General features: G+C 38.6%; 1 long non-coding RNA gene across 1 annotated transcript; it reads right to left on the bottom strand.

Moving 5' to 3' along the window:
- Positions 1-393: 393 nt before the first annotated feature.
- Positions 394-8,249, bottom strand: LOC121029654 (uncharacterized). The gene is made up of 2 exons (XR_005789821.1): positions 7,059-8,249; positions 394-1,631 (listed from the first exon to the last, which is right to left on the bottom strand). It is a non-coding gene; the product is annotated as an uncharacterized LOC121029654 (long non-coding RNA).
- Positions 8,250-10,438: the final 2,189 nt, after the last annotated feature.

Below are 10,438 nucleotides of genomic sequence, written 5' to 3'. Positions count from 1 at the left end.
TAGTACTTGTTACTGTGAAAAGTTCTCTGAATTTTGGATTCAGTTTAACTAAATGATAGGACCTCAATCATGACCGGCCCTATCAGAATGTGGCTAATATAACTGCTTGCTTCAATAAATATTGAATACCTATTTTTATAAATAATCATGAATGTTAGGGGCTTAAGGATACAAAGTTGAAAAGGACTTGATTCCTGTGATTGCTAATAAGAGTGGGATGAGATAATGTCATGTGGACCAGAAACCCAAGATTATGTAAATTCTACCTGAGATTAGCTGCCCCTTACTGAAAAGATCTCACAGGAAATACATGCTAAAAGAAAAAAACAAACAATAATGTCACCAAGTAGAGCATCATCTTCGGCCCCAGTATGGAATACAAATGAACCAGGCTACACGGGGGAATCATTTATTTCACATTCCTTTAGCCTAGAGCACTAATATCAAGCAGTTCTATTTATGAGAGCTCTTGAGTAACAGAGAGTGTCTGAGATGATGAAAGAGAAAAATAGGGACCCATCCCAGAGCATACCTTACCACTTACTCTTAGGAGGAAAAACAGCCATGAGGGAGTTTGTCCAAATGGGATAAAGACAATGCCATGCCATCGTGAACCTTCAGCTGAGCCCAAGAAAGTATCAGGAACATTCCTCCTGTTTGTGTATGTATCTGAGGTAGGAGCAGGGGAGGAAGAAGGAGGAGGGCATGAAAGGGTACTAATATGCACCTCTACTCTCCCCTCAAGCAATTTTTACTTAGGTGGAGTTGGTGAAATACACGTGACATTAGTAATAGCGGTGCATCGTGTCCTAAGTAGTGGTAATAATAGCGAAGTACTGGCTGACATTTATTGAGGGTGTGCTATTGCCAGGCATTGTTCTAGATGCTTTGTATTAACTCACAGTTTAGTCCTCACAATAGCCCCATGAAGGCGGGGGCTATCATAATTTTATAGATAAAAAAACTAAAGCACAGACAAAGTGATTTGCTCAGGGTCATTTAGTAAGTGGCAGGAACCTAAAATAAAAAATAAGAAGTGATGAAGGATTGTGGAAAGCATTTGAGCTATACTTTCTTCAAGTTGAGGACGTGAGGAAGTACAAGGGAGAGCGATGTTTGAGCGCAGGGAGCGTGCATGCCAGGAAGGTGCCTGGGCTGGCCAGATTGCTGCCTGATTGGCCCCCTTAGCAGGTCATGGGGAACCAGGAAGCCATGCAGTCAGAAACTGCTGGAATATTGTGGAAGTTTTGAATATGTGGCACAAAAATATCTTTTTAAGCTTATGGCAAGCTACACTTTTAAATCGTGTTGAATTATAGGATAAAGTTATTATGCAGAAATGTTTTGTTTCCCTTGAAAGCTAGAAAACAAGGGATGGCTCTCCCTGCATCTGTAAATAGGCTGCTGTTTTTCTTTCTTTTTGTAGTTGTAAAGAATCATTCATGCCAGCGTAGTTAATGAGCTTCCGCAGCTGTTAAATGAAATTATATATTCTGTTCAACTAGGGCCTTCTAATGCTGCCATTGTCTCCTGGCCATCTTGGTGTCTTCTCTAGCACCAGGATACTTCTAAATCACAATGGCCTGAGTTGTTCTTAGTCCAGGAGATTCTGAGGTCTGGGTCAGATAAGCCTGCAGAAAGAGAGGCTATTTTAGCAAAGGTAGTCATAATAGGATGTTATTTTTCTATATCACAGCTGCCCTCTTCAATAAGGACTGTGAGGAATGCTAGAAGGGAACTATTCACAATTGTCTAAAAAAGATTTTTAAAGCAAAATTCTTATCCATCAAATTATACACAGACACTAACTTTCGATCTTCCAAGTAGGGCACTTAACCAACTGCATAGATAGCTCTGGCTGAGGGATTTGACTGTGACTTGCTTCTTCTCTTCCTTCATGATGTTTCTTTGTTCCACACTTGTCAGAAGTGGAGCTTCCTGGTCAGGTCTTTTAGTATATGTTTGAAGATTTTCCAATCCCCCAGACTATTATTGCTCTAAATTTAGACTTTCACATCTAGTCTTCCTCAACTGTTTCTCTGAAATGCTCACTTTCCTCTTATGCACTCAAAAAATAATGTCACCTCCCCATGTGCCACCAGGAAGTCATTCCTCATTCTCATGCCACTGGGCTCCACTCTGGGTCTCTGATATGCAGCCTGCTGACCTCTCCTGGACTGTGCTCAGTGGGGGTCTTCGCCCTGCTGTGGTAGTGGGACTGGTTGTTCCAGATTGTGGCTAACTGTACAAGTTTCTCTCACTGTGCAGGATTTACAAATCTCCATTGCTTCTTCACAAATGCCCCTTTTTTCCAAACACCTAATTCTTTCTCCTTCTCCACTGAAGGATGTTTGGATTTCTTTCCACAATATATGGAATATATATATTTCTTTCCAAAATATATGGTATTATTGTACCATATATTTACCACTGGAAAAAAATATTTGCTAGGCAGTATTTGACCATCTACTGCATGAAAAACCTAGTCTATGGCTTCTGGGTTAGCATAAATAACTAGTTAAAAGTTAATCCTGGTGAAATATTAATTTAACCAATTAAATGATACCTAAGAGTTGAGCAAAGGAGAACCAGTGAATGAGCATAGGAAACAAAGATGCATATGAATAGATGCATGCAGACATATGGCAGCTACATATACTTTCCATTTCTTTGCCTTCCTGACTCTTATAAGACCATTCCATAGGTGGTCAGCCATTTGTTATTTACTCATTTGAGCTGTTTGCATAATAGGTGTCATTAATCTAATTGCGTTAATCTGATCATCAATTATGTCCATCTGCTCCTAACACCACAGCAATATGTACATTCTCTTATAAGCTCTTGTGCATGTCTTCACTTTTATTGAAGAGGAAATTTATTTCAATTAAAAGTGACGAAAATATCTTTGAAGAGGAAAAACATTGATTAATGAAAAGAGAAAGCCATGAGAGCTTTTCATGCCTTGGTCTCTGTTTATATTACTAAGGAGATGTTAAAAATACAGTCTGGAGCCTAGCATATATTCTGTTACTGGAGCATAACTGCCACTTCTGAAATATTGCTTAATAACATGTTTTCAAATAATCTGATGCCATCTCTGCCAAATTAATCTCTGAACTAATGAGAGTCCTTTCTGGGCTTTACAGATCTGCCTAGAGATGTGTAATAAAAGGTTTATACTCTAGGAATGCTACAGTGATAGTATTTATGTGGCTTGGCTAGAAATAGTCGCTCTCTTAACATGGTGGGTGTTTAAGATGAAGACTGTCCCTGGCATTGTACAGCACAGTAAGAACATTGGCCTGCTGACTAAACAAATATGATTGCCAAAGTGAATTATTAAATTCCAACTGTCCTCACTTGCTAGAGAATTTCACTCCTTTTTCTCCCACACAGCTTCCTACTTTTTATTAGATGAATAGTTTTCAGCTCTTGCAAATAATTGCTGTATTTTGCTAGTCATTACTGCAGCAGTTTCCCACTGTTTATATTTTGAAACTTGCACTTGGAAGAGTCCCGTTGAAGCAGAACAAATAAATATGTGTGTGCATCTGTGCAAATATTTATCTAAAATTTCATTATTAAAAGTCTCAGTGAACTTTCAGTCTAACCACTGTGCCTTGTATCACTTTTGAGACAGTCACATCATCAGGCTACTGTTACTTTACTAAACATGGGTGACTTCATTCCAGTGTTTCCTTTAGAGGACTATTTGGGAGACTCCCTTCCAATAGAGGAAGTGGGTTGATGAGGGCCAGTGTTCTCATTCCCGATCCTTCACATCTCTGAAAAGCTGCATCCTTTGTAGAAAATAGATCTGTATGTGTGCCAAAGTGTAACCCTGATGTTCATCAGGGGAGGGAGAGGAGGTCACATATTCCTTGTCTGTTTCAGCAGTAATCCTCCCATTTGGCAAGAGTTTGAGAGGAAGTATTTAACAATGGGATTTTATAAAATTCAATGTAGTAAAGAATGTTTTTATATTTGAATAGATCTAAGGAAGTTTTCTTTTTCTCCCCCCTGATAAGTGGAGGGTATTTAAGGGTAATGGTATCTGTGGATTTGTTGAGAGGATTTGGCTCTTTTTTTGAACTTTGTGGAATAATTATTTTTCCATTTTATCATTTCCATGAAAGGTAATCCTCAGAATAAAAAGCTGTAGTCTCTTCATACTGATCTTAAATATTTTGCTTAAGGGGAATTAGTGAGGAAATAACAGTCTCTCAGGAAGGTTTAAAACTGTGATTTTATTCAGCAACCAGAGCTCTTTTAATGTCTCCCACCATGCTAGAAACTATGAAGTTATTTTCTTTTGCACACTCAAAAGTATTTTTAAAGTCTTAAACCCAAATAGCTTTATGTTAAAAATAAAAAGTTGCACAAAGTAGAGGAAACGATGCTCTTGTCATCATCCCCTGTTTGCTTCCAACCATGTGAGGACTTCAAAGGCTGAAGGCACGTTTTCTAGGTCTAGGGCGCCTATCAGATAGGGTCAAATGGTTAGTTAGCAGTTACAGTCGAAAGAGGCCATCTGCTGAGGAATAAAGATAGACCTCTTTCCTCTAAGATGCACTAGGTTTACAATCTAGGATAAAAAAAATGGTGTAGGTCTTCATTAGCCAGTAACCCATGTCACCATAATACAGAGCAATAGTTACCCAAAAGTGTTTCAGTGTCTGCTACCAAAAAAAAAAAAAAAAAAAAAGAAGGCAAAGTAATCACTAATGCACATTTTAATTTATTGTACAGTCTATTTAGATTTTGTTAATATCTAGTCTTTATTTAAAGTAATTTTAAGCAGATATATTTGGCACAGATCATCAGAACATCACAAACCCTTCCTCTTATTAGGGACATGAAGTTACTTGGTCCACATCCCTGTCAAATGGCAACTCCAAGCTTCCCCACTGCAGGCCCGCGCGGGTGCACAGGCCTCAGCGGGGAGGCAAAAAAAAAAAAAAAAAAAAAAAAAAAACAAATGGCAACTCCATCAATTGGTCATTCAGACAATATTTCATTATCTCCTGATCTCCTATTTTGCACATAAAAAATTCATCCATTCATTTGATGGGTGTTTACTGAGCCCTTCACACAAAGATATGGCAAAGAACAATGCAGCTTCATTTCAAGGAGTTGGTGACTTAAAAGGAGATAAAAACATGAGAATTATTGATTGCATGAGAGAACCTGTGGTGGAAGTCATGTTGAGAGTTTTAAGAGGAGGGGTGTACAGAGAAGGTCTATTTAACTTAGTGTGAGAATCAGGAAACAGTTCACAAAACTTTTTGAACATATTGAAGGACAAGCAGACCCTAGGTGAGTGGATGAGTTGAGCAGATACACCAGAAAGGTAAAGAGCACTTACAAAGGGTGGAGGTGTGGAGAGCAGAGCCTACTTAGGAAGAGCAACTGGTGGATCATGCTGCCTGAGTAAGTGTGAGAGGAAGACCATGGACATAGCTGAGGAATATGACATTTAAAGATGAGCAGCAAAAGATGCCAGGAAAAGAGCCAGGAGAGGAGGAGGAAAATGAGGCCATAGGTATAGAGGGAGTAGAGAATTCAAGGAGGGAGAAGTCGAGAGTATCAGCAGCTTCACAAAGATGAAAGAATTTTAGCCTTGAACAGGAGAGGCGTCTTTCCTGTAAATAAGAAAAGATGAGTGGACATAGAACAGACTTGAGCTGGGACACAGTAATGTACTTTATGACAGAATGAACCAGATGAAGTAGGGAGTGAGGTAAGTCATGCCTGAGAGGGATGAAAATAGGGAGGAGGAGCAGGTTTGAAGAAGCTGCTGTGAGCATAGAAAAGTTGACAGAGGAAGCTATTCTGTGCTTCACTGAGGGTCAGCTGAGATTAGAGGCCATAAGTTTGGAGAGACATGTAGCCACTTGTTGGTGTCACTTTTTCCAGACTTAAATTCAAAATCCAAATATAGGCACAAAGGATGGGAGAGTATTATGCATTGGAAATCCCACCTGAGAAGGAAATGTGCCATTGGTTTGGGGCACCATCACTGTCACTATAAGGGGAACATGATGTTGTATGCAACTTTGGGCTATTTTGATAAATTATGTATTTGGCTTATCTAGAAGCAGCTGTTGTAACCCCCTGTCCTCCTGTCAGCACTCAAGAGTCTTTGGTTGTGCCATGACCTCAAAGTGCCAAGAGTCCACAGATCTGGCTTGGCTCAGTAGAGTTTGGAGTGGAATGTTACATTTCTGTGACTTCTCATATTTATTTCCCTCTCTTCTCAAGCATTACAGGCTGACCTGTATACTTCAGTGCTTCACTGTGTACAGTAGTATCTGATTTATTTGACCCTATTCAAGAATGAACTGATCCGCATAATTTCTAGATAAGTGAATTATTTCCCATTTAAAACTAAAACAACCAAACAAAGACAATTTCTAAGTGCATTAACATCGGTCTCTATAAAGAGAGTAATGGACCTTATTTATAGCAGTTTCTTGAAGACTTTGGGCCATGGCTATAAATATCAATTAGTGGACCATGTATGCCTGTTGAGTGCATTCAAGCCTCTGGGTTTTGTTTGTTTGTTTGTTTTCAGTTTTGGTTTTGGGTGTTTAAGAGTTTTGAGGAGTCATTTCCTTGATAATTAGTCTGCCAAATCACATATCTTACATTGTTTTCTGACTGCTAATCTTCTGAGTAGCAAGGATTCCATGCCTGATACTCCTCTATCCCACATAGCACCTAGAACAATGCAAATGGAAGCTCCATAAATACTTGGATAATTTCTAAAGATAGCACAGTTCTCTTAATGTCGACAAAATCACATTAGCTTTTTGGGGAGCAATCATCAGTATTAAGCCAGGTTGGGCTTAATGTCTATTAAAACTCATTCCTTTTTTTGCATGAATTGCTCTTTTGCCCCAGTTGGTACTTGTTTGGCTCAATTCCTGAATTTAAATAGGTATTTACATTTATCCATAAGACAACCCAAGAGCAGCAGTTATGTCACCTTCACTGCATAAGAAATATCTTAGAAATGTTACCTAATTGTTAAGTTAGATTCAACCTGTTGCACTAACCTGTCAAAGTCCTTTTGGATTCTGATCCAACAGAATTTTATGTCTGATTGGGAAAGCCTTCATTCTCTAGTTTAACTAAAGATACTGATAAAGATTAAAATTGTTGCATACAAAATGTCCATAATCCTGGCTCTCAGGGCTCTCCTCCAGGTTGATCTCTTGCAGTCCTCGGTTCCTTTGGGGTACAGTTGTTGAGCAGTGAATCTTCCTGATTGTATTAGGATCCAGATTAAATTTCTCCATAAGTACATGAAAGACTTGGTCAAATACACTTTGCCCAAATATTTTCTCTGTCTGCCTGTTCAGTAATCCTATCAAAAAGGGAAGAAATAAAAATCAACACCCCTATTGTACTAATAATACCTGCCTGCCTTCTCTCCCGGGTCCTTCTCAGAAAAGATAAAAGATAATTTTGGATCCCAGAGTATTTCAGACATTGGTGTATTCATTTAATAAACATATATTAAGCAGTTATTCTGAACTGGACTCTTGTGCTAAGAGTTTAGGATACAGCTGAACAAGTCAGACATTGTCTCTGCCCTCCCCAGAAATGTCCATTATTGCCTGGCTGCTCTCAAAGAAGCTGACGGGTGGAGCTTGAGTGTAAAGCAGCTGTCCTAAGTAGTAGACAGACCAAAGCTGGGAAGTAGCATGTGCAGAAGTGGAAGTTTTTCAAGTTACTGAAACTATAACATAAAATATGGTGCCAAGGTCTGGAGAGATTGGGAAACTGGTTGCACTATGAAACAAATAAACCCTAAGAAATTGAAATTTGGAGCAGCTTGTTTTCTAAAACATTTGGCGTTAATAGACTTCACTCTAGTAATTCAAGTGCATACTACGGATAACTTTCACACACATTGGTTAACATGCTATAAAAATGCCACTGTCATCTGAAGTAAATGTCTTTTGAACTTAGAACTGCCATGTAAGAATTTCGATTCTTTTGCCACAGAGGGAAAAAAGACCTAGCAGAACAATGAATCAATTTTTTACTACATTGCCTAAATCTAATGTTCTTCAGAGAGTTTTCAGAGAATTACTTTCGCAACATCCATTTCTCCCACTGTTTCTCCAAAGGCCTTGTATTAATCATTTCCTGAAAGTCCTTCTTTGTTTAGGTGTGTGCTACACCTGGGCTGACTCTTACACAGACTTCAAAGTTAATCATACCCCATGCTAGGATCTCAAAAGGACCATAGGTGGAGAAACATAAGATAAACGGCCCAAGACCCCTTACCCTAGCTCCATTCCTTTTCCCATTTGCCAGTGCAACTTATTCCTGAGTCTAAGTTTAGCAGCCCCACTAGAAAAGACTGCATGAAAGCAATGTTCATTCTTCCTTTGGAGCCCACTCCTTTCAGGAGCCTATGTGTCCAGCTTCCCTTCAACCCTTAAGAGATCCCATAGGCCAGGGTGTTTGTGCTCAAACCCAGAAGTTACGTGTACGACAGAAGGGAAAGAAATGTTTTCTTTTCCTCTTACTTTGCATATGTCCTGCTAGTCTCTACTTCCCTTTCATGAAAAATCCTTGTTTCTCTATATAGTAGCTTCTGGCACAAATGGATGTAACACTCAGATGTGGAAACTTACCTAAATGAAATTGGGCAAATATGTGACACCAGATATAAACACGACTCACTCCCTTGCTTCATTTAGTCTTGCTTCTTTTAGTTTCAGTAAGAAAGGCCTTACCTGACCCCCACCTCATTTAAATAGCACTCCCTTCCAACTGATCACTTAACCAGCTATACTTCCCTTGAAGCATTTATCACATGCATCAGATTATATGTTAATTTCTTAACTGACTTTGGCTCTTCATGGATACCCTGAGATCAGGGACTCACTGCTATATCCCTATAGTCTAGAACAGTGCCTGGTACATAGTAAACCCTTAAAATTTTTAAAGGAAAAACGCCTATTAAATTTTGACAATTAAGGGGCGCCTGGGTGGCTCAGTCGGTTAGGTATCCTACTCTTGATCTCGGCTCAGGCCATGATCTCACAGTTTTGTGAGTCCGAACCCCACATTGGGCTCTGTGCTGACAACGTGGAGCCTGCCTGCCTGGGAGTCTCTCTCTCCTGTCTCTCTACCCCTCCCCAACTCGTGCTGTGCCCCCCCCACAAATAAATAAACATTTTAAAAAACTTTTTTTAATTTTGACAATTAAGAACATTGAGGTTCATCTTAATAAGGGAGGTGCTGTTATCATTATCTGTTTTAAAACTTAGTATATTGAAGTTAAGAGCTTTTCCAAGGTCACACAAGTGGTAAATGGAACCAACATCCAAACTCAGACCTGCTGACTCTGTTTATTCATATGACCCTATAAAATGTCTCAAAATAGAGATAAATTAATTTTATAAATATTTATTGACTTGTCTTTATAGGAAAACCATAGTAAGCATAAAGGGCAGTGCATTAAACTTTATTTATCACAAGCGACTGCTTATCATATGTCAATGTCTTATCAGAATGAATAAGGCCAGAATATCAATTATAATTAATCTGAAGTTTACACATCAAGCACTCCAGTTTTTCTCCAACAGCTCTTAACATGGAATATTTATGAAAAAGAAATGGCCAATTCAATTTCACTTTTCATTTCTTTTGTCTAATTCTAAGGTAACTAACTTTTCATTCTTTGACCTTTAATTCATGTTGCGGTATTTTCCTCCCCTTGGATAGAGAGGTGAGAGAGTGGGGAAACACATCTTTCATGTTTATAAAGTATGCTGCTTCCAAACCCGCAGATGTCTCTTGCTTCCCTAGAGACACTCGGGCGCTGGTGGTTAAGCAACTAGATTTGGAACCACTCAGATTTTTTTTAGGCATCTGAACTTTTTCTTGCTTCCCTTGCAAACTCCCCAGTCTTTAGATGAGTTGGAAAGGTTATGTACAGTTCTCAAGTGAATTTTCAGATGATAGAGTTTCATTTTTTCCTCAGAGATTTTCTTGGGGGGAGGAGACAGTGAACTGGGCCAAAAGTTTTGATTTCGCAAAGGTAACAAGATAACATATTCTTTTATCATAAGACCTTTTTTTTTACTGAATTACAACTGACATACAATATTGTGTTAAGTTTAGGGATACAAGATAGTGCTATATTTTTATGCATTATGAAATGATCATCATGACAGGCCTAGTTACTATTACCATGCAAAGTTATTACGATACTACTGGTTATATTCCCCGTGTTATACATTACATCCCATCACTTTCATAAGACTTTTTATCATAGTTTATTTTTTTCATCTGAAACATACTTTCAATTTTAATATGGAAAAAATGAAGATCTGTGATTAATCTATGTGTATAAACGCAATTAGACATAGAGATTAAGTACCATTGGAACAAAGTCACAAAATATTTTACTACT

This window comes from Herpailurus yagouaroundi, unplaced genomic scaffold, assembly GCF_014898765.1.
Source record: "Herpailurus yagouaroundi ecotype Mexico unplaced genomic scaffold, PumYag 139, whole genome shotgun sequence".
NCBI lineage: Eukaryota > Metazoa > Chordata > Mammalia > Carnivora > Felidae > Herpailurus > Herpailurus yagouaroundi.
This window is presented reverse-complemented; position numbering and strand designations above follow the sequence as displayed.